Consider the following 25523-nt stretch of genomic DNA (forward strand, 5'->3'; position numbering starts at 1 on the left):
AGCTTTTGTGAGCTACAGCTCACTTCATCGGATGCACATACTGCCCATTAATTTCATTTGGTGACCCCTAGCTTTTGTGTTGAGGAGTAAATAACACTTCCTTATTTACTTTCTCCACACCAGTCATGATTTTTTAGATCTCGATCATTTCCCCCCTTAGTCATCTCTTTTCCAAGCTGAAAAGTCCCAGTCTTATTAATCTCTCCTCATACGAAACTCATTCCATACCCCTAACCATTTGTGTTGCCATTTTCTGAACCTTTTCCAATTCCAATATATCTTTTTTGAGATGAGGCGACCACATCTGCATGCAGTATTCAAGGTGTGGGCGTACCATGGATTTATATAGAGGTAATATGATATTTTCTGTCTTGTTATCTATCCCTTTCTTGACGATTCCCAACGTTCTTTTTGCTTTTTTGACTGCTGTTGCACATTGAGTGGATGTTTCAGAGAACTATCCACAATGACTCCAAGATCTCTTTCTTTAGTGGTAACAGCTAATTTAGACCCCATCATTTTATATGTATAGTTGGTATTGTGTTTTCCAGCATGCATTACTTTGCAATTATGAACACTGAATTTTATCTGCCATTTGGTTGTCCAGACACCCAGTTTTGAGAGATCCTTTTGTAGCTCTTCGCAGTCTGCTTGGAACGTAACTATCTTGAGTAATTTTGTATCATCTGCAAATTTTGCTACCTCATGGTTTACCGCTTTTTCCAGACCATTTATAAATATGTTGACAAGGACTGGTCCAGTAGAGACCTTGGGGGTACACCACTATTTACCTCTCTCCATTCTCAAAATTTACCATTTATTCCTACTCTTTATTTCCTATCTTTTAACCAGTTACCAATCCATGAGAGGACCTTCCCTCTTATCCCATGACAGCTTACTTTACCTAAGGGTATGTCTACAGTTGCAGAGTTTTTGCACTGTAAGTTTCAACAGTGATAGGGAACCAATGAAAGTAAAGTACTGGTTTGTGTACTCACTTAATTACTCAGGTGTCAGAGAGTGTTTACATTAGTAGCACTTCCATCACCAATGAGAGCAGCACTCTGTGGCAACTATCCCACAGTGCAGCTCTCTCCAGTTTGATGATGGGTCTTGTGGGAAGGAGGTGGGGGTGATCGCAGGGCATCCTGGGTCCCTGCAAAGCCTCCTCTTCTCAAACACCTGATCAGCTCCAGTAGCTCAGCATTGCTCCAAGCAGGGGATCATTTGCTCAGTAGAGCAGGCATTGTCACCTGGCCAGATAAGTGAGCACTTGCCTAGAAAACAGGAAGGGGAGTTTCAAAATTCCCTGGTTTTACAGGGGGAGGGATGTATGTCTGATTACCTGGCAACAGGGCAGCAGAGCTGCTGGCTAGAGTGGTCACCTAGGCACTGTGGGATATCCTCAGGAGGCTAAAAGGAGTGTAAACAGGAAGAATGTGTCTTCACTTGCATATCACTGCAACAGCATCACCAGTAAGAGCTGTATGCCTCTAGTGGAGGTGGTTTTCTTTTTGCAATGAAACTTCTGAGTTTCACTGCAAAAAGTCATTGGCAAGTGTAGACACTCCCATGGTTTTTGCACAAAAAGTGACTTTTTCCTCTTTAAATGGCAAGTGTAGACATGCCCTAAGAGTGTTTGGTGAGGGACCTTGTCAAAGGCTTTCTGAAAATCTAATTACACTATATCCACTAGATCCTCCTTGTCCACATGCTTGTTGACCCCCTCAAAGAATTCTAGTAGATTGGTGAGGCATGATTTTCCTTTACAAAAACCATGTTGACTCTTCCCTAACAAATTATGTTCATTTATGTGTCTGACAATTTTGTTCTTTATTATAGTTTCAACCAGTTTGCCCAGTACTGAAGTCAGGCTTACTGGCCTATAATTGCCGGGATTACCTCTGGAGCCCTTTTTAAAAATTGGCATCACATTAGCTATCCTCCAGTCATTTGGTACAGAAGCTGATTTAAATGATAGGTTACAGACTACAGTTAGTAGTTCTGCAATTTCATGTGAAGTGATCCATTCATTTAACAATGATCTGGGAATAGATCTGTTTCAAACATACATCTTCTTTCAGAAACTTCAAGGAAAATTATTGGCAAGTTATACTAAATTTTATAAATGTTCTCATCTTCTCCAAATTTAGAGCTAGGTATTATTATTAATTAAAATGGTAGTGTGCGTAGGGACAGTGACTTAAAAATTAAAATTACAGTCTTTGTTATCCTTACTGCTACTGCCCTCAAAATAAATTATTTATAATCAGTATACATATTGCCAATCAACAACATACATTAATGCTATTTACAAACATTGGGTCAGATTCTGTCTTCATTTACACCTGGAACACAGGTGGTGTGTGTAAATGAGGGTAGAATTCAGAGCTTTCAGTCTGTGGAGTGAATCAGAACTGCTTCTGGTCTATAATCTATCATCAATGCAGCTGTGATAATATTTTAAAATAATGGAACAAGATGCCAACTCTCTAATGATATACAGCTTGCTCATATAGCCTTGGGCTATGCTTTATTAAATAACTATCAAATGTTATGTTAGAGATGTATTGTTCTGTATTTTAATGTACACTGAATACACACAGTATACATACTATACAATTTGTCTTAATTTATGTAATACACAAATATATTAAGACTGTATTCCATGCCACAACAATACTATGATGTAAATTCTAGTTATCAAGAAAAAGTGAGACTTAAATCCCTGCTAGAAACAAGGGCAGCATAGGCAAATACTGCTTACATGCACTTCTCAAATGCACCTCAGTACTGAGTTGTAACTCCCTTCCTATCTCAGTCCTATGCCTCTCACAGAATTGTAGTGATTTATGTGGGTCTCATACCGCCCACTGAAATCCTGGAAAGATACCTACTGACTTAAATGGGATTGGATCCAGTTTGTTATGTGAATAAATAGGTCCTAGTGGTAAGACTGATCCCACCAAGCTCCTGTTTGATTGTGACTAAAGCCAGGTTTGAAAAGACTTCTACAAGAGTAATAAGCTACTATGATATCTTCTGTGCTAGTTAGCACCTTCACTTTTAAAATGTATATTGTAGTTGAATTTAGAAATCGGCACTGCTTCAAACTAATCAGTATCAAGCCCGTGTTTCAATTAGAATTATTTTCTTTGCTACAAACACTTAAAAAAATTAAATATACCTGCTCTGGCATGACACTCCATATTATTTATGGAAATATGCTTATGTTATGGTTATGGCATAACTGAGATATATTTTATGCAAAATGGGTCTTATAAGGTATCATTGGAAAGGTTATAAATTACTGAATGTGGAATACTGACTATGTAACAATTACAACTGTGTGTGTATTTGGGAGGCACCCACCAGACAACAGGCCATCAGCCTTGATAGGCCATTAGGAAGAAACAAGAAGACTGTGAAGATACTAATCTCTTTCCTTCCTGAGAGTCATCCTGGGACATAGCTGTGACACTAGGTCAAGTTGTCCTGCCACCTGGTTTTAAAAAATTTATTAAAGCTAATGTTAAAAAATTATATAATACATAGGTTGGGAAAATAGTATCTGTACATCTGGGTATAGTGCTTAGATTATCCACAAATATAAAGTTAGTTTTTAGAAGTCATATGATACATAGAGTACATAATCAGCAATTACCCAAATTTAGGCGAATATATTTAATAATATAGTTTAGATATAAGAATCAGAATACGTGGGTACATCACTCATGAAAAGTTGTACAGAGATTTGGTTGTGGAAAGCAAAATATATCAATGAGTGGATATTGTCCCTCAGTAATTGAGAATTACGTAGATTGTCCATTTAGAAAATACAATCCATGAGGAAAATATTTCAGTTACTTTCCTGACTGAGCTTCTCATCGGCATTCCAGCTCATCCCTCCTGGTATTGCCAATGTCCAGTGATGTGTTCTACGTAGATGTCCCTCAACCATCTGATGGCATCCAACACCATGCGTTGCCGCATCAGACAATGGTAGCATTGACTGATTCCGCATTCTTTCAGCACTTCCTCATTAATTTTTCACGAACAAGAAGGGGAGGTCAAGTTGATAGATGATACAAAGCTGGGAGGTATTGCCAATTCGGAGAAGGATCGGAATATTATACAGGAGGATCTGGATGACCTTGTAAACTGGAGTAATAGTAATAAGATGAAATTTAATAGTGAGAAGTATAAGGTTATGCATTTAGGGATTAATAACAAGAATTTTAGTTATAAGTTGGGGACGCATCAATTAGAAGTAACGGAAGAGGAGAAGGACCTTGGAGTATTGGTTGATCATAGGATGACTATGAGCTGCCAATGTGATATGGCTGTGAAAAAAGCTAATGCGGTTTTGGGATGCATCAGGAGAGGCATTTCCAGTAGGGATAAGGAGGTTTTAGTACCGTTATACAAGGCACTGGTGAGACCTCACCTAGAATACTGTGTGCAGTTCTGGTCTCCCATGTTTAAAAAGGATGAATTCAAACTGGAGCAGGTACAGAGAAGGGCTACTAGGATGATCCGAGGAATGGAAAACTTGTCTTATGAAAGGAGACTTAAGGAGCTTGGCTTGTTTAGCCTAACTAAAAGAAGGTTGAGGGGAGATATGATTGCTCTCTATAAATATATCAGAGGGATAAATATAGGAGAGGGAGAGGAATTATTTCAGCTCAGCACCAATGTGGACACAAGAACAAATGGGTATAAACTGGCCACCAGGAAGTTTAGACTTGAAATCAGATGAAGGTTTTTAACCATCAGAGGAGTGAAGTTTTGGAATAACCTTCCAAGGGAAGCAGTGGGGGCAAAAGATCTATCTGGTTTTAAGATTCTACTTGATAAGTTTATGGAGGAGATGGTATGATGGGATAATGGGATTTTGGTAAGTAATTGATCTTTAAATATTCAGAGTAAATAGGCCAAATCCCCTGAGATGGGATATTAGATGGATGGGATCTGATTTACTATAGAAAATTCTTTCCTGGGTATCTGGCTGGTGAATCTTGCCCATGTGCTCAGGGTTTAGCTGATTGCCATATTTGGGGTCGGGAAGGAATTTTCCTCCAGGGCAGATTGGAGAGGCCCTGGAGGTTTTTTTGCCTTCCTCTGTAGCATGGGGCATGGTTGACTGGAGGGAGGCTTCTCTGCTCCTTGAAGTTTTGAACCATGATTTAAGGACTTCAATAGCTCAGACATGGGTGAGGTTTTTCATAGGAGTGGGTGGGTGACGTTCTGTGGCCTGCGCTGTGCAGGAGGTCGGACTAGATGATCAGAATGGTCCCTTCTGACCTTAGTATCTATGAATCTATGAAGTTTGGGAAACAAAAGGTTCCTGCCTTATGTACCTTGTATTTAAGGCTGGAGGGTAAGGCAAACAGGACTTTCCTCCATTGCCTACCCAAGAAGAAAGGCTGCTGAAAATACCTGAAGAGACAAAGAAACTAAGTTGAGGGGAAAGTCAGGGGTGTGTCCAGACTGAGACAAGGATCCAGTCTATAAGAAGAGATAACTGAAACTCTAAGCTACAGAAAGTCTGTAACTTGCCTTAAAGAACAGTTAGGGTGAGAACTTACTTATTGAAGCCAGGCTCTTTAAGATCTTAAACTTAGTATGTGTGTTTTGTTTTATTTTCTTAGTAATCTGCTTTATTCTGTTTGCTATCCCTTATAGTCACTTAAAATCTGCCTTTTATAGTTAACAAACTTGTTTTTGTTTATTATTAAACCCATTTTGTGCAATTTCTAACTCGGGGGGTGGGGAGCAAGAAGGTGTGTATACTTCACATATATATCTTATAAATATATATATTTATATTTGTAACAGGCCTGTTAAACCACCTATGTAGCTCAAGACAATATACCATTGGGTCTGCCCTTCAGAGAGGTGGGCATCTGAGTGCTGGGGCAAGTACCTTCAGCTGAGTCTTCCCAGAGCTGATCTCAATGTCTGTGCTTTTCTGCAGCTGGTTGTGGCCCTGCTTGTGTGTGTGCTAGAGGAAGCTTAAGAGCCTGGCTCAGCAACACAGGGTAAAGGGGGGTTCGGGCTGGTGGAACAGGCTGGCTCAGTGGTATCCCAGTACATCAGGTGGCACCTTAAAGGGGGGAAACCCATCACACCTGCCATTTTAACAGAGTTCAGGATTTAATTTTAAGGAGGAATATAGCTTAAAAATGGGCCCAATTTTATGAATAAAGTGCTATTTGAAATCTAGATATAATGGCCTTATTGGCTAGCAGTTTCCTCTGCAATTGGTGTCCTCTGGTTATATATGTATCTATAAAAAATATTATGCCATTGTCATTTGATGTGACAATTTAAGACATGCCTCCTCACTTCAACATATGTAAACTATGGGAATATATATTCCAGTATATGAATGTGTTTGTGAGTGTATATACATATATAGATATACAGTGTATATTTATCACTTTTCAATAAAAATATCCTTTTTATAACTAAGAGAGACTATAAACATAGATATATTTCTTCCATTGTGAAATCATAACAGTACTTGCCTGCCTCTGGCAAGCAACCTATTGTACTATAGCAATTATAGGTTTAATGCACTTTGAACTGCAAAAAATGCATTTGTCTAAGAGGTGGCAAATCCTCAAATCAGCACTGACATTTGTTTCAAGAGAATCACACATCTGCCAGAAAGGTGGACCAGAAAAGGGACAGGTACTGGGGATATGTAGAAGAGCTGAACCACACTGTTCACTCTGCCAGTAAACTTGGTTAAACAGACATGTTAAAGTTCTGGAGGTCTAGCTTGTGAGTTTTGTACTATTGCTTCTTCAAGGCAAACTGTAAGACCTCCATTAGGCTTACTTTGAAAAGCAAAGAAAATATGGGAATTCACATCAGTGAGTTGTCTGAAATGCCTATACTTTGTATGTGAGAGATTTGGAATGCTGAAATGAAATACCATTTGCAGTTCAGTATGTCACAATATCATTCTGAATGGGATAGCTGAAGTGTGTAGAAAACCAAAGATCAGAGTAGGTTGTGGCATTGGAGGGAGTGAGGAAAGAAGAGATGAAAGAGTGGCATATAAACTAGGTACTAAACTTGTTGGAGCACAACACTTGATGTGACTGTGACAGAGTGCTAGGTACAAAGGCCTGAGTCAGCACTCTTCACAGCAGCCCCAATCAGGCAAAGCAGATTGGAGCTGACTGTACAAGGCTGTGCCTAATTTGTTGGTGAGGCAGGGCAGAAAGGCCAATTAAGCCATTAGCCAAGACCCCACAAATAGGCACAGAAAGGAAGAACATGGGGGGAAGTAGTAACAGGGAGAGAGAAATTACTCCCCTCTGCTTAGGAAAGGTCTTGGGTATGATATGAAGGCGATGGGATGTAACTGTAAATAAACTGCACAGGGTATTGACCCAGCAAAAGGGCCTCTGCAATTTGTGGACTGAGACAGAGGCAGGACCAAGGCAGCCCTGTTACAATCACCTGTTTTTGATTTTGAAACAACTCCATTCCCTATGGAGTTAAAGAAAGTAGGTAGCTCTGAGATCTCTAAAGTTTATAGGTTATGTATTTATTGTTCTGTGCTTCAGGGAGTCTAGGAAAGGAGATGATGTCAAGGTACCTCTTTTCAGGAGCTTGTCTACACTAGAGCACTTGATTGACTATGCATCTTCCAGTTGTTTTGGGCTGACTGGCATGCCAATGGCTGAATGCAGGTAGGCTAGCCACCTTGAATCTATGTAAGGTTTGCCCTTGTATCCTCCATGTAAGAACTGCCTTACACCAAATCAGGAGGGATGAATGCCATCTTTGATAGCTCTCTTCAGCAGGAGAAACTTCATTCAAATCAGAATGCTAGTATTTTACCTATTTTGCACAAATGTAAAATGACTGTATGAGGTGCAAGACAGTGGAGAATCAGGCCCAAGGATTTTTGTGTTTTGTTATGGACTCAACTTGACTTCCTACAGTAAGTAATGCAAAGCTTTCAAGAGAAAAAGCTGATTCTCATGTGAAAATGAGAAGGTTTTCAGTGAGAATATGGAAAAAATGGATGCATTTTTCTAGCAAAAACCTCTTTGCAGTAAAAATAGACATTTTGTTTTCACATGATTTCTATTGGAAAAAAAGTCACTTTTTGTTTGAAACTGTGAATAAAGCTACATTTGAGAGGGTTGAACTTCATGCCAAAAGAGCTGACAGGTGATTTTGGGGGGAATTTACTTAAAACAAACTCTGAATTTCACACAGCACTGGACATACAGGAAAAATAATTCTTCCCTCTTCTGGCCTACATTTTCATTTCCCTGTATTAGCAATTGTAGAAGAAAATCCTCAAATTATTTGAACAGGTTACATGAATGTGGTTAAATTTGTGTGGCAATTTTTGTCACTACATTATTAAAACATGCCTCACTACCACTCCATATACACATCCCCACAATGAGGGGAAATAGATAAGGGACCTAGTTCTTCAAAGATGTTGAACACCCACAGCTCCCACTGACTTTAGTGGGATCTGTGTGTGGCCAGCATTTCAGTTCATTTTCTTCCACATCTGTGGAGGAGGCTGAGAGGTTTTATCGGAGGTGTGGGAAAGCATTTGAAAGTTATGTGAATACTAAGGAAGTTAAGAAGTGGCAAGTAGATGTTGGGGATAGGGTGTGGCTTTTAAAAGTTGTCATATAATTCATAGAATTTAAGGCCAGAAGGGTCCATTATGATCATCTACTTTTACCTCCTGCGTAATGTGGGCCATAAAACTTCACCTATTAATCAAGTCCATAACTTCTGACTGTGTTATAGCATCTCTTTTAGAAAGACATCCAATCTTTATTTAAAAACTTCATGTAATGGAGAATCCATCAGTGTGATGTCATGAAGTGATGAGTGCTTTTTTAATGGTAACTAGTAAAATGTCCTGGTTGGGTGATTCCATAATCTGATTTTAAAATTGTCTGTTTCATTAGAGAAGGAACATATGTCAAATATTCAATTGTTAGATGTATGTTACTGCTAAAATATGCCTCAAATAAGACATTTCCATACAATAAAATTGATAAATTACTGAAATTATAAAATTGCTCTGGGGATACCATTTGGTAACTAGGTTTATCTGGGGATTTAAAAAGTCTCTTTTAAGAGGAAAGGCTTCAAGAGCTGAATATCTTTAGCCAAAGGGTGCGGGGAGGGAGAGACTGAGTAAGGGATGAGGGTATGGTGTGTCAGTATTGTTAAAGGATTATTACAGGGATCTATGAGAACTCTTTAGGTGACTGGGGATCATAAAACATCAGATTATTATGATATTTAGGATCTGAAGCTCTCACCAAAATAAAACACACACTCAAAACACAGCATGCTTTGTGATGGGGTGGAAATGAAGATGTGAAGAGTTTCGCCCTGGGAGAATAACTGCCATTATTGTTACTGAGAAAGAGGAAATGTGTAGAGAAGAAATGGATGAGATCATGCAAGAGGCCCAAGCCATCCACCTTGTACTGTGATCCTGTCAGATCTCAAATGCTTAAGCTGCCTTGTGTTGGGACTACAACTGAAGGAGGGTCATGTGTTGCAGGAAATGGTATTGATGGATCAGTAAATAGCACTCTTCCCTTTGAGACAATACTCAAGTAATGATACAATATAGTGTTATGGGGCATTGTGACATTGTAGGTGCTGAAAAATAGTCTATCTGTGGCTATTATAAATCCAACATAACAACTTTTAAGGGAAAAAATTAGCTAGAAGAAGTCAAAATTATTTTGATCAATACAATTGTCTCACCCAAAAAGGGATTTTGTCAAAAATGATTTTTTTGGGGGGCAGGAAAATGTCCTTTTTGATTATTTTTTTCTGAAACTATACAACAATTGTCATTTCTTTTCACTTTTTGAAAAATAAAACATTCAAATTTTTGGATTTTTATTTTTCCTCTTAACTTTTTTCCCCACTGAATGTAGTAGGTATGAATGTCTAAATTTGGGGTATGTCTATGTTTTTCATTTCTGCTTTTTCTCTTTTCCCTTTTATCCATTCAGTAACATTTCAGTGTTTCCTTGACTTTGGAAACATTACAAAGCTGCAAAGGGAAGAATAAAACTGTTGCAGTTGTCTAACTTTTCCAAAGTTGATGTAGAATAGAAAAGGAGGGAAAGAATATAAAAGTAAAGAGGGAAAAATGGGTCTGTGTCTGTGTTATCAACCGTGAACATTATATATCTTTATTGTATTTGGTGGCAAAATGGGAGAAATGAACATTTCAAAAACTTTACATTTTTCATAATTATTTTGAAAAAATGAAAACCCCTTTCAATTTGTAAATACAAAAAATGGTTCCATTTTGAATCCTGTGAAATGGAAATAATTTCAATTTTTTTTACAAAAGTTTACCTTTTTGATAGGCTGTAGTTAGCCCATGTCTTTTCACCAATTTCCAATTCAGGTGAACTGTCTGCCTCCCTAAAATGCCCTGATGCTTTAACTGGATAAGAATTCTTCCCCTCTACACCTGAACAGCATTGCTGTACCCTGTTAGAGAACTATAATATTCCATCCAAGATGCAGCTGTATTTCAGTGGTGGGAGAAAAGATCTCTATATAGCTTGTAGTCTCTCTTCCATTTTGAATGGCAAGGATTATATTTTTATAAGGTTCAAAACCAAAACAAAATTAAAAAAAACACATCCAAAGTATCCCAGGCTGTTTGAAATCCACCACATTGTGCTGGATTTTAATTGCTTTCTACAGCTGCATTTTTGCCAATGCTTTCATTATTGAAATGTAAAAACTATGCAATTGACTTGAGACATTTAAAAAAAATCAGTGAAATGAAGCTGTGTTTGTAACATGAATACTTCATTCAGTTTAGTGGATGCTAATTATAGATAGTGTTACCACTTAAAGGGTATTTTTGAGCTTGCTCTATTTTTATTTGCCTGGCTAAATCATTTCTTGTGATCCTCAAAACACTATTTTGACATCAAAGCTTTTCTAAATGAATAATACATTTCCTAAGTACATTTTGCCAAAGTCCCATAGCCCAGCTTAATGGTAAGATGTAATGTTGCGAGAAGGAAGCCATGACATATAGCAGAAAAGTTCATTTAAAATAAAAACCAAGACTCAAATCAGGAAACAGAGACGTCATGCATGCTGTAAATGGGTGATTTACTGCTGGAAGGATAGATTGTTGCCAAATACAGACTGAGCTATACTTTTCATACGAAAACGGTTTAGCATTTATTACAAGCCCAAGTCCCATCCCAGGTACACTAACATTCATGAATATTTTGGAAAGATGGGGACATAGTTTAAGTGAATCTTAAATTAAAATCTTGGCAATTTATAACTTCCGGCAGAAAACAACTGATTTCCAGTTAGCTTCAGATTCACAGCCGGTAGTATGGGTTATTTTCCATTTTCCAAGGTTCTCTTTATATTTCACTTTCAAACTGAAATAATCACCCCCACCCTTTTAAAAAATGCTTCTCCTGTTTCTAGGACTACAAGTGAGGAGGAGCGAGGGCACCATACAAACAGTAGCATTCACATGAGAAAAGTATATAATCATGCAAAAAAGCAATGTTAAAAGAAGTTTACGATTTAGGGCTGTCAAGCGATTAAAAAAATTAATTGCATGATTAATCACACTGTTAAACAACAACAGAATACCATTTATTTAAATATTTTTTAAAATATTTAAATAAAAATTGAAATAAAGAAATAGTATTTTTCAATTCGCCTAAATCAAGTACTGTAGTGCAATTTCTTTATCATGAAAGCTGAACTTTCAAATGTAGAATTATGTACAAAAAAGCCTGCATTCAAAAATAAAACAATGTAAAATTTTAGAGTCTGCAAGTTCACTCAGTCCTATTTCTTGTTCATCCAATCACTCAGACAAACAAGTTGGTGTACATTTGCAGGAGATAATGCTGCCTGCTTCTTGTTTACAATGTCACCTGAAAGTAAGAACAGGTGTACTCATGGCACTATTATAGCCGGTGTCGCAAGATATTTCCATGCCAGATGTGCTAAAGATTCACATGTCCCTTCATGCTTCAACCACCATTCCAGAAGACATACATCCATGCTGATGACAGGTTCTGCTTGATAACAATCCAAAGCAGTGTGGACCGACACATGTTCATTTTCATTATCTGAGTCAGATGCCATCAGCAGAATGCTGATTTTCTTTTTTTGGTGATTCAGGTTCTGTAGTTTCCACATCAGAATATTGCTCTTTCAAGATTTCTGAAAGCAAGCTCCACACCTCATCCCGATCAGATTTTGGAAGGCACTTCAGATTCCTAAACCTTGGGTTAAGTGCTGTAGCTATCTTTCAAAATCTCACATTGGTACCTTCTTTGCATTTTGGCAAATCTGCACTGAAAGTGTTCTTAAAATGAACAACATGTGCTGGGTCATCATCCGAGGCTACTATAACAGGAAATATATGGCAGAATGCAGGTAAAACAGAGCAGGGGACATATAATTCTGCCACAAGGAGTTCAGTCAGACATTTAATAAGTGCTTCTTTTTTTAATGAGCATCATCAGCATGGAAGCATGTCCTCTGGAATGGTGGCAGAAGCATGAAGGGCATATGAATGTTTAGCATATTTGGCACATAAATACCTTGCAATTCCAGCTATAAAAGTGCCATGCAAATGCCTGTTCTCACTTTCTGGTGACATTGTAAATAAGAAGAAGGCAGCATTATCTCCCTTAAATGTAAACAAACTTGTTTGTCTTAGCGATTGGCTGAACAAGAAGTAGGACTGAGTGGACTTGTAGGCTCTGAAGTTATACATTGTTTTGGTTTTGAGTGTAATCATGTAAGAAAAAAATCTACATTTGTAAGTTGCACTTTCACAAAAAAGAGATTGCACTATAGTACTTTATGAGGTGAATTAAAAAATACTATTTCTTTTGTTTATCATTTTTACAGTGCAAATATTTGTAAGCAAAAATAATATACACTTTGATTTCAATTATAATACAGAATACAATATATATATGAAAATGTAGAAAAACATCCAAAATATTTAATAAATTTCAATTGGTATTCTATTATTTAACAGTGCAATTAAAACTGCGATTAATCACAATTTTTTAATCATGATTAATTTTTGTGAGTTAACTGCGATTAATCGACAGCCCTATTATTACTGTATTATAATGGCCATTATCTTTGAAAACTCATGGCGATCGTGGGAAGTCCTGGATGACTGGAAAAAGGCTAATGTAGTGCCCATCTTTAAAAAAGGGAAGAAGGAGGATCCTGGGAACTACAGGCCAGTCAGCCTCACCTCAGTCCCTGGAAAAATCATGGAGCAGGTCCTCAAGGAATCAATTCTGAAGCACTTAGAGGAGAGGAAAGTGATCAGAAACAGTCAGCATGGATTCACCAAGGGCAAGTCATGCCTGACTAATCTAATTGCCTTCTATGACGAGATAACTGGCTCTGTGGATGAGGTGAAAGCAGTGGACGTGTTGTTCCTTGACTTTAGCAAAGCTATTGACACGGTTTCCCACAGTATTCTTGCCAGCAAGTTAAAGACGCATGGGCTGGATGATTGGACTATAAGGTGGATAGAAAGTTGGCTAGATTGTCGGGCTCAACAGGTAGTGATAAACGGCTCCATGTCTAGTTGGCAGCCGGTATCAAGTGGAATGCCCCAAGGGTCGGTCCACGGGCCGGTTTTGTTCAATATCTTCATAAATGATCTGGAGGATGGTGTGGATTGCACCCTCAGCAAGTTTACAGATGACAATAACCAGGGAGGAGAGGCAGATATGCTGGAGGGTAGGGATAGGATACAGAGGGACCTAGACAAATTAGAGGATTGGGCCAAAAGAAATCTGATGGGGTTCAAAAAAGACAAGTGCAGAGTCCTGCACTTAGGACGGAAGAATCCCATGCACCGCTACAGACTAGGGACCAAATGGCTAGGCAACAGTTCTGCAGAAAAGGACTTAGGGGTTACAGTGGACGAGAAGCTGGATATGAGTCAACAGTGTGCCGTTGTTGGCAAGAAGGCCAATGGCATTTAGGGATGTATAAGTAGGGGCATTGCCAGCAGATCGAGGGATGTGATCATTCCTCTCTATTCCACATTGGTGAGGCCTCATCTGTAGTACTGTGTCCAGTTTTGGGCCCCACACTACAAGAAAGATGTGGAAAAATTAGAAAACATCCAGCGAAGGGCAACAAAAATGATTAGGGGACTGGGACACATGACTTATGAGGAGAGGCTGAGGGAACTGGGATTGTTTAGTCTGCGGAAGAGAAGAATGAGGGGGGATTTGATAGCTGCTTTCAGCTACCTGAAAGGGGGTTCCAAAGAGGATGGATCTAGACTGTTCTCAGTGGTAGCAGATGACAGAACGAGTAATTAATGGTCTCAAGTTGCAGTGGGGAGGCTTAGGTTGGATATTAGGAAAAAACTTTTTCAGTAGGAGGGTGGTGAAACACTGGAATGCGTTACCTAGGAAGGTGGTGGAATCTCCTTCCTTAGAAGTTTTTAAGGTCAGGCTTGACAAAGCCCTGTCTGGGATGATTTAGTTGGGGATTGGTCCTGCTTTGAGCAGGGGGTTGGACTAGATGACCTCCTGAGGTCCCTTACAAACCTGATATTCTATGATTCTATGACTGTAAAGTCAAGCACTCAGAAGTTAGGAAATGCCAGAATCAATATTGCCCATGAAACTTATTTTTGCCCCTTTTCTTTAATTACATGATCATATACATTTCCTCCCCCGCCTGCTGCAGGACCTGTGTCTCACCAGTGCACAAGATGGTGAGGCAGCTGATCAATACTTTCTTTTTATACTTTAATAAAAAAACAATCACCATACTCTTGAATGAACTATCTGAAAAATGATAAAAGACAAACACCCTATCAATTGTGGGCGACATCTGGCCTCTCAGTCCTAGTCCTCCAAAGAAACTTTCACAAACACCTTGAGAAGAAGAGCCTGGAAATTTTAAATTCCGAACTCTACTGCACACTAAAAAATACAATCTTAAGATAAATTGGCTTTATGGCCCAAACAACAACTTTTAACAACAACCCTCCACTGATTGCAGCAGTGTTAATTGTCCACTTCATTGTAAGTGGTCTCCTACAATATATGTGAGCTATTTGTGCTTAACAATCTGTCCCACCTGGCATTTAGCTTGAACACTACTGTTTCCTTCTCCAGAACTGAAGAAGAGCTCTGTGAAGCTCAAAATCTTGTTCCTTACACTAACAGAAGTTGGTCCAGTAAAAGATATTACCTCACCTACCTTGTCTCTCTCCCTTTTATATACTTATAATTCATTGTGAGGCCCCGTAGTTTATTTATTACAAACTATCCAAACCCAAATTTGAGAAAGAAGTCTGAAATGATTTGAGCATGTTGTATAAATGTCAAAAAAGAAAAAAAAAACCCAAACAAACCCAAAACCACTTTACTCCCAGACAAGCCTTGACAATTACGACTTGGTGAAAGACGGAAAAGAGGACAACACATGACATATAAGAAAACCACTGAGAAAGATGTCATTGTTTTGGAAACAGACTATAATGGAGCAAGAAATATGGCACTAGAGAGATGGATATGGAAATACTAGGTTGTCTCCTGTCACAAGGCATGGAAGCATCTAATCTAATAATAAAACCCAGAGTTAAATAAGGATTTATTTTTTCTTCATTCTCATCATCACATTATGTGTGTGAGCACTTCACAAATATTAATTCATTTATCTTCACCATATCTCTGTGAAGGGGAAAAGGACTAGTATCATCATTTTAAATTTGTTAGTCTCTAAGGTGCCACAAGTACTCCTCGGTTTTTTATCATTTTACAGATGAATCACTGAGACACAGATTGAAGCAAAAATTTGCAAAATGTCCACTTATTTGGGGTTCACCAATAACTGGGTGCCCAGATACTGAGAACTGACAGCTTCCATTGTAGTCCTGTGGAGTAATGAGTGCTCAGCTCTTGTGAAAAACAGCCCTAGATGAGCACCCCGAAAATGGGGAATGCACATTAGTGGCAACTTCAGAACATTTTGGTTGAAATGACTCATCCTGCATTGAATAGTGTTACGTGTTCAAACTGAATTATAATAATAATAATACAATACTGTAGGATAATCCCCTCACTTGGAATAATTTAATCAGAGATTATTAATAAAACACATTACAGAATACAGAAAGAAAATCATAGTTTACCAAACTTCTGTAACAGGGGAAGCAATAGTGACTAGTCCACTTCCAGTTTAAATTGAAAAAACTCTTTCATTTTATAGAATGTGGGATGAAGAGATTCCTTTGTGGGGAAGGAAAAGCTATTTTCCCACAATTGATCCCACTATGTGTTCTGTTCTCAATATCTCAATTTACCTAATACCATAAAAGAAGCTCCATATGTAGTCTTAATTTACAAGACTGATAAACTAAAGGGGTTTTTAACCCAGGCATTATTATTAAAAACATCTGTGGCAACAAGCAACTCCTAATGAGTTAAAAACATCTTTCAATGAATCATTATTTCACAAATCACAGAAAACATTTGCAATAAAAAATATCCCTAATCAGTCACAGACCATATTTTTGGATTAATACTAGCCCCTATCTACCATACTGTCTTGTTCATTACAACATCCAACTGCACTGACAGGCATCTTTTTTTAGTTGCCTCTCTGAATATGTGGACAGCATTCTCCATAGGTCAGCAGAGTCAAAGTAAAAGATTACCCACATTCCTTCATTTGGTTACTCTACTATGGTTCAGTCTAAGTACAAAGAACTTTTCACTTTGATAGGAACAGAGAGCTAGATTTTATAGATCCAAAACACTTTGTTTAGACACAGAAAGATTTCTGGTTGATATATAAAAGACTGGTTTCAGAGTAGCAGCCGTGTTAGTCTGTATTCGCAAAAAGAAAAAGAGTACCCGTGGCACCTTAGAGACTAACAAATTTATTAGAGCATAAGCTTTCGTGAGCTACAGCTCACTTCATGCATCCGATGAAGTGAGCTGTAGCTCACGAAAGCTTATGCTCTAATAAATTTGTTAGTCTCTAAGGTGCCACGGGTACTCCTTTTCTTTTTATATAAAAGACTGATAGCGGGTTTGAGATCTACTAACAATAGGAAGTATGTAGCAGATGCGGAGATGAAATCCAATTATCATAGTTCCCACGCAAGTGTCTCAGCAAAGGGCTATCTATTCTTCTGGCAGCCTGCACTTCCCCCTCTTTCATTATATCACCCTGTCTGTGGCCTGGTCTACACTACAGAGTTAAGTCAATGCAAGGCAGTTTATGTTGACCTAACGTTGTAAGTGTCTGTGATGCTCTGTACCTCGCGGGAACACCCAGCACCCCATGTTCATCCTTGTAAAATAATTGTGTGGTATCCAATGCAAAGTTTGTCATGTCGGATATCTTCAGAAGGATCATGATGCACTGAGCATTGTTGTTATAGTAATGTTATAAGTTATAATTTCATGTATATAGTTATGAGGCTGATAATGTATTCTCATGGCTTAAAATAAGCCCAGGCAAAAATTCTCCAAGAGCAGGGAGGCAGTTTACATCTCATTAGGGCAGGTATGGGACAAACCCAGCCCAGCCTCACAGGAACAAAAGATGATGGCCTAGGCAGCAACAAAAGAATCTGTTAGACTCTTGAGCGTGTCACCCCCTTCCTTTGGCCAGTTTGGGACTGTGATGAGGTAATGCTCACCTGACTCTGAAGAGGGGTCAGGGGGCAAAGCCAAGAGGGAGGAAATAAAATGATAAAAGGTAGAGACGTTTGCCATGCTCTCTCTCTTCCACCTACATCTACAGACACCGCACCAAGTGACTGAAGTGCTGATCAAAGGGGAGAGCCTGGCTGAAGAGCAACCAGCCGCCTGTGCTGAGAAGCATCTAAGTTTGTAAGGGCATTGAAAGTGTTAAGATCAGCTTAGAATGTGTTTTGTTTTTATTTCATTTGATCAAATCAGACTTGTTTTGCTTTGATTTATAATCACTTAAAACCTATCTATCAGCATCTACGCTAAAATGTCGCTCCTGATGATATAACTCGCCTGCTATACTGACTTAGTAACTCCACCTCCATGATAGGTGTAGCACTTAGATTAATGTAGTTAGAGCAATGCAGTGTCAGTGTAGACATTTTTATTACTTACATCAACTTTAGTGGCCTTTAGGAGGTGTCCCACAATGCACCACTGTGATTGTTTTGGTCACGATTTTGGACTCTACCACACGATGACAAGTACACAATTGTACACACCATATCTTTTAAAGCACTGCAAATTTTTGAGAGTCCATTTCCTGTTTGCTCGGCAGGGAGAGCTCACCAAGCAACTGCCCAGCTGACCGTTCTGGCTCCGTGCTGCAGACACACTCCTGCCTAGAGCACACAGGCGGTGGTGGATCTCCTGAGGTGTGCAGGCCCAGCTCTGATCCAGCCGTAGAAAGTCAATATCTATGAGCAGATCACTCAGGGCATGAGGGAGAAGGGCTACATGAGGGACCCACAGCAGCGTTGAGTGAATGCCAAGGAGCCTCAGCAGGCATACCAGAAGGCAAGGGAGGCTAACAGTCACTCTGGTGCAGAGCCGCAGATATCCTGCTTCTACAAAGAGCTGCATGCCATCCTCAGCAGAGACCCGCACCACCACCCTCAAGAGTCCCGTGGATACTTTTGAAAAGCTGGAATCACAGGCCCCTGGAGTGAACAGTGAGGAGGAGGTGTTGGGAGAGGAAGAGCAGGAGGGGGAATATGGGGGACAAGTGACCAGGAGATTTAGTGGCACAGCGATCCAAGACCTGTTTTTGAATCCAGAGCAGTTGAACCAGTCGCTGCAATCCAGCATGTGTGAGCCTGATGCAGGAGAAGGAACCTCTGGTAAGTATGCAATTTGCTGTGATGTTGCAGGGACACATCTGCTCATTTACTCTTTTTTAATCACACTAGAAGAGGGAGTGAAATAACAAGTAGAGATAGAGTCGCTATCTGCTGTCTAGCTCGGGTGAGGAGTCCCTGCAGAACAGTTTGTTTATATGCACTGGGATGTCTCGTGAGTCCTCCATAGAGATCTTGAGGAAAATTTCCTGGAGGTTATCTGCAATCCTCTGCCAAATGTTTCTGGGGAGGGCTGCCTTATTCCTTCTGCTGTGGTAGGACACTTTCCCAGATCACTCATCAGTTACTTTAGCAGGCATCCTTACCCATGTTGAGTAGAACTTCTCACATATAATGCTACTGAATTAAATATGAGTAAAGATGGGCACAATATGTCCTTTAGTACTTAAGAGTCAGTTTCTGCCACCTTTATTCATGCTAAGTAACTCCTTACTCTCTACATAGTTGTATAATTACTTGTAGAACTATGGTATTAATCACCCTGAGTAAAGGTGGCAGAATCTGATCTTAACTGATTTGAATTCTAGGTTAACGATAAACCCAACAATCTGCATGAATAGTACAAGTCCTATATCTATCTGAAACTCATAAGAAATACATTTTAATGAACTCTTCCTGGATGCGTGAGCAGATAAAGGAACGAAAAAAGGAACCACAGTCACAGAGGACCCCCCCCCCAGCCAACCTCCTCTCCCTGGTGTTATAAATGGCCACCTTGGCCATAGCTAGGAGGAGGCTCACAAGGAGGTCCCTCAACTTCATGGGGCCACGGATGTGGTGTGCATAAACAAACAGGTGAGAGGAAAAGTGCAGCCAGAACCACAATAAGAGGCTCTGGAGGAGTCAGAAGAGGGGCTGCACCTGGCACGCGAAAGATACATGTGTGCCAGGGTCTCCCTCATGCCGCAGAAAGAAAAGTCTTCGGGGATGGGAGGTACATGCCTGTGCTCAGGGCTCCATGGAGGACCCTCAAGCTGATATCCCCGGTGGGCTTGGAACTAGGATACAATACAAGATGGCCCACTGGGGTTTCCCACCCTCCACAGCTGGAAATAGGTCACACCACTTGTTGTCTGGGTGTGCCATGGGAGTACCCTCTTGCAGGACCCTCTCGCGGTAGACCCGAGAAGCAGGCAGTCAGGTGGCCTCAATCTCCTGAAGTACGTGCCAGGGAGTACGAAGGGTGGAGAGCTGCATGCACCAACCTAGCACCAAGGGATTCACCCAGTCCCCCCCCATCGTAGTCCTGAAAGTCTCCAATCCTGGTGACTTCTGCCTGGACCAAACTCTGGCGCACAAAGGGGGACTTTGCCACCTGCACACAGAGCCACCAGCACCACACAGCCCATCTCAAACCCTGGCACTGAGGACAGCGGTGGAGGGAAAACAGCAACTCCAGATGGGTCAGGAGAAGGAAATGCAAATGGTGCCTCCCAGGGGCCATTTTAGAAAGAAAACGAGGCAACTCCAGGGGCTGCAGCAACAGGGGAAAGAGAGGAAAGAGGGACAAGGACAACAGCAGAGACAGGAGTGGGGGAAGGATCAGGGCTGGAGTCAGGGACAGGGACAGATGCAGGATTGGGAACCCAGGCAGCAAGGGCCTGTAGCAGCAGCAAACACAGACTGAGTTTTTGCAAGCGCACGTGGGCACACATGCTTCCTCAGCTCCCTTGGACTGGCCCTTACCTCTCCTGCTGCCTTCAGCTGATGGACTATCCCATCCTCCCAACTGAAAGGACTAGCTTCAGGGGTTGGAGCGGGGTAGGCAATTAAGCAAAACTCCAAAGGGCAAAGGGCGGGGCAGCCAAACAAACTGAAGCTACTGGGGGCTAGGGCAAAACGCAGGGGGGAATGGGCAGCAGGGGGAAGGTGGGGCAGGTGGCAAGGGAAAAGGGGGCAAACTGTTGCAGGGGGACTGTGGGCAAAGCAGAGGATGGGATAGTCCAACAGCTGAATGTGATCGGTGCCATAGTGAGGGTTAGGGGTGAGGGTCCTCGCTAGCAGGGATGCTAACAGTACCTGTTGGATCTCACAGAAATCCATGACCAACTCCGAAGGTCAGCAGGGAGTCACAGAAGTTATTGGGCCACTGATAGACCATAGCGTCCTGTCTCCCAGTTCCTTTACCCTCCCCCAAAATGGCCCTCATGGTCTGGAGGACTTGATGGAAATCCCCACAGCATTGGAGAGCAAGCTGCACCTTATTCCAGAACCCACAAATGTCCCAGATTAAAATGCGCAGCTCCTCTTGCAGCACATCCGGGGATGGGGTCACTGGCCCCTGGCTGTCCTCCGGTGGGGTCCCCACAACAGCCCCATGGCCTACTGAGGTGGGCTGACAGGAGGCAGAACCCCGATATGACGCCCGTTGTACCAGCACCAAACAGCCCATCTCAGACCCCGGCACAGGAGGGGGTAGCAGAGGGAAAACTGTCCCTCCAGACGTTCCCCATTGCCAGGCAGAGGTAGCACCGGGCCTCCCCCGAGGAATAGTGTACCCAATACCAGGCCCCCTAATAGGAGACCAGAAATGACCCCTCGAGGACCTCTCCGCCACGTGCTGGCAGAATGAGAGGACGTGACAGACAGCAGGGTCCTTGCGGCCCAGTGGGAGAAGGCTGACAGACAGTCTTTTCCCCAGGGCAGAGAGGGAAGGCAATAGGGCAGCATTAGGAAGGAAGGGTGGGATAGAGGTCAGGAACACCTATACACCTGGGTCCTCCAGTGGCTCAAGGACACTGTACATGCCCCCCACCACCAGGCCCTTCTCCACTGCCTTCTGGACCGTGGCCTCCAATGCCAGGAAGAAGATTACCTTTCCATACATCTTAGAGGCTGCCACTATAGCCATAGGCCCCACCACCCTTGCCAATGCCCATATGTAGGTCTCCACGTGGGGCGAGGTGGGCATCAGGAGGCAACAAAAGCCAAGATTCCTGTTCAAGGTGGGGAAGGGGCCCTGGCCACCAGGGATGGATCCAGAGGCGGTGGCCTGGAGAGATGACATAGCATCAGGCGTGGGAGCCACAGCCACCTGGACTTATGCCCTGGGGGTCAGGGGAGGGGCACCCCCAGAGCTGGGGGAGGGAATACCAAGGAGTGAAGGGAGGAATGCCATCACTGATGGCAGGGCCACAGCAGAAGGCACAGCCTCTACCATGGAGGTTTTGGCCTTCTTGGTGGAGCATTTGCCCTTTGTAGTCCCCTGGCCCATCCTGCTGGCTGGGGGGGCTTCCCTAGAGTTAGAGGGGACAGGAGGCATGGCAGCAACTGAGGCCACCCTTGTGCTTGCCGCTGCTGGGGGCAATGACAGGCAGTCCAGAAGTGGTGGTTGAGATGGTGACCACAGGGGGAGAATGGGGGGACAGGCGGAGGAGGGATACCAGAGTCAACTCGAGGGGCCCCACCCACCTTTGTCCCCACCACAGTCAGTGGGGATGGGAACGGACACTGGAGGGAGGGGGGAAGGGGAAGGGAAGGGTCAACTGCTCCTCGTTGCTAGCCTGCAGGCAAAACAGGAGGGCGCCAAGAGAGGGGGGAGGGCACAGGGGCACCTATTAAGGCAGGGAAGCTATCAAGAGGGGGCTATCTCCGACACAAGGTGAGATTACCAGCTCCTCTGGCTGCACTGGGGAAAAGAGAAGGAGTATATAATCATTGAGGGGTGAAGTGAACAGTGAGCTCAACAGAAAGGGGCTCAAGTTTGTCGGGGGGCATGGGTGTGTAACGCACACACCTCCTGGCTGTGGTGTTCTGTCCCATCTAGTGGCACCGAGGCCACTTAGAGAGAGTTAAATGAGTTTCCTCTACAGCCTTAGCTAACAAGCAGTTGGCTTTTAGCTCATGTGGTAGAGTCTCATGCACTAAGCTTCAGAGGTCCCCGGTTTGATCCTGATGACTGGGGTCTCTTGGTGTTACAAGTGCACAAAGCAAGGGGCCAATGGAGGGGACAGGGAATACTCAAGACCAATGGGAAAAAGGAACAGGATGGAAACAAGCCATGGCCAGGACAAGCAAACAGAAGGCACTAACTTCAGGGGTTAGGGCTGGGCAGTCAAACTAACAATCATCCAGGAACCAGGTTGGGGCAGGCAAACAAGCTAAATTCACAAGGGCAAAGGGTGGGGCAGGCAAAAAGCTGAAGCTACTGGGCGCTAGGACAAAAAGGGCAGGTGGCAAACTACTGCAAGGAGATGGGGTGGGGGGGAAGCAAAGGATGGGATAGTCCACCCGCTAAAGGCAGCAGGAGAGGTAAGGGCCAGTCCAAGGGTAATGGAGGAGGCACTTGTGTCTACATGCATTTGTAAAAACTCAGTCTGTGTTTGCTACTGCTATAGGCCTGGATGGGGTGAGACAAGCAGCTGAGTCCTGGAGTAAGGAGAGGAGACGAGACAGATGGATCAGGCTCCATGCCATCCTCCCTTGTCCCCACTGTAATAGTTTTTACCCCCACCACAAGAGCAGAGATGGAAACAGTCACTGAGTCCAGCAGTGAGCCTCCTCCATGGTATCCTGCAGGGTCCCTGCGCGCTCCCCCAGCAGCAAGGGTCCTCCTCTTCCTCCTCCGGGCAGTAGTAGGGCTCCCAAGCTGCATGGGCAGCAACACCAGCAGGCAGTCTGGCAACCAGGTAGGAGGGACCCCTCACGTGGTGGCAGCAAGAGTAGGGGCAGGATCCCTCATTCCCCCTCTGGGGAGCAGGCCAGTAGACCCCCCGTCCAAGGAGCAGCAGCAACCAGGGAGTCCACCGGACAGATAGCAGAGGGAGTAGGTCTGGCCCAGACAAGACTCTGAAGGGAAAGAGCTCTGGGTCCAGTAGCAGCAACTCCACACCTGAAGAGCGTCCTGGAATGTCAACATGTTAGCTACAGGATAAGCAGATTCTTTTTACCTTGGTAACTGAACAGAGGTTACTCTAGGTTAATTAGGATACCTGGGGCGAATCAAGGGCCTGCCAGAACCTGTTAAAAGCCTCCCCTCCAGCCAGATAAGGGTGTATGATAGGAATTGTAGGAGGAAAGATTTAGAGTAGCAGCCCTGTTAGTCTGTATCAGCAAAAAGAACAGGAGTACTTGTGGCATCTTGGAGACTAACAAATTTATTAGAGCATAAGCTTCTGTGGGCTACAGCCCACTTCGTTAGATGCATACAATGGAACATATAGTAAGAAGATGTATATACATACAGAGAAGGTGGAAGTTGCCATACAAACTGTAAGAGGCTAATTAATTAAGATGAGCTGTTATTATCAGGAGAAAAAAACTTTTGTAGTGATGATCAAGATGGCCCATTTAGACAGTTGACAAGAAGGTGTGAGGATACTTAACATAGGGAAATAGATTCAATATGTGTAATAGCCCAGCCACTCCCAGTCTCTATTCAAACCCAAGTTAATTGTATCTAGTTTGCATATTAATTCAAGCTCAGCAGTTTCTCATTGGAGTCTGTTTTTGAAGCTTTTCTGTTGCAAAATTGCTACCCTTAAATCTTTTACTGAGTGGCCAGAGAGGTTGAAGTGTTCTTGAATGTTATGATTCCCAGTGTTGAGGAATCTGGCTCAAGCAAGGTATGGACAACAAGCCCAGGGGCATGGAGAAATTCTGAGGTAGAGAGGAACACCCCAGCCCACTGCTAAGTGGAAGTATGGAACCCACCGAGGCAGAGACTCTTACATATATTTTAGTAAATTAATTATATGCTTGTGTGGGATTTACCTAAAAGTATCCCAGTTTTTTAAAAAAAAAAAACTTTAGCCCTATCTCAAAAATTTGACTATTCTAAATATTTCATAAATAAAACCTGTTAGTTTTTCAATGGGGAAGGGAAATTATATTCCAAAAAAAACACATTTCTGTCAATTTACAACATGTAATCAATGGCGCTGTGATTTCCTGACCTTATTTTATCTCAGCTAGAAATATATAAGGAAACGACCAAAGTTTACATTATCAAGGTCATCTACCATTCCTGGTATTGGTCTTGCCAAAGTAATATTTGTCATGTTGATGAGATTCACAGCCCCGAAGTTAATGTAGCATTGGGTGACAGAGTATGTATATTATCTCGCTAGCCAAGAGGTGGCCAAATTGAACTGTAGCTCAACAAAATCATCTTCAGCAAAACTGGAAGGGTATATTAACTTCTAAATATAAATAAAGAGCATATTTACTAGATCTCCCTTTTTACAGCATCTTACAAGTTGCTAGAGAGCAGCTTTTACAAAAATGTACTGTCAGTGCACGGCATATATTTATAGCACAGCAACACAATAGGACTGTATTTAAGGATCAGATGTTTTCTAGGGTTTATAACTTTGTCATTTTAAATTACATTCTACTTCAACAAGAAACATGCCAGCTCTTTCGCCTAAAAAGTCTTTGTTCAAGTTAAAGGATTTTTGTCTTTTTTTTTTCTAGTTTGCCCGAAACATTTTCTACTAATGCATTTTTAAAGCCAGTTTTAATTAAAAAAAAAAAAGTCATGCCAAAAAAAATAAGAAATTCCTGGAATAGCATCTTGGCAAGTGGTAACGACAGTTTAACTTCTTGTGCCCTTCTGTTTCTTGCCAGTGGTCATCAGCATTATGATAATCAG

At 41.9% G+C, this 25523-nt stretch overlaps 1 long non-coding RNA gene across 1 annotated transcript; it reads left to right on the top strand.

Moving 5' to 3' along the window:
- The first annotated feature begins 1446 nt into the window (after nt 1-1446).
- On the top strand, nt 1447-18659 carry LOC122458512. The gene is made up of 3 exons (XR_006278553.1): nt 1447-1637; nt 3569-3573; nt 18649-18659. It is a non-coding gene; the product is annotated as an uncharacterized LOC122458512 (long non-coding RNA).
- Nucleotides 18660-25523: the final 6864 nt, after the last annotated feature.

This window comes from Dermochelys coriacea, chromosome 2 (genome assembly GCF_009764565.3).
Source record: "Dermochelys coriacea isolate rDerCor1 chromosome 2, rDerCor1.pri.v4, whole genome shotgun sequence".
Lineage (NCBI taxonomy): Eukaryota > Metazoa > Chordata > Testudines > Dermochelyidae > Dermochelys > Dermochelys coriacea.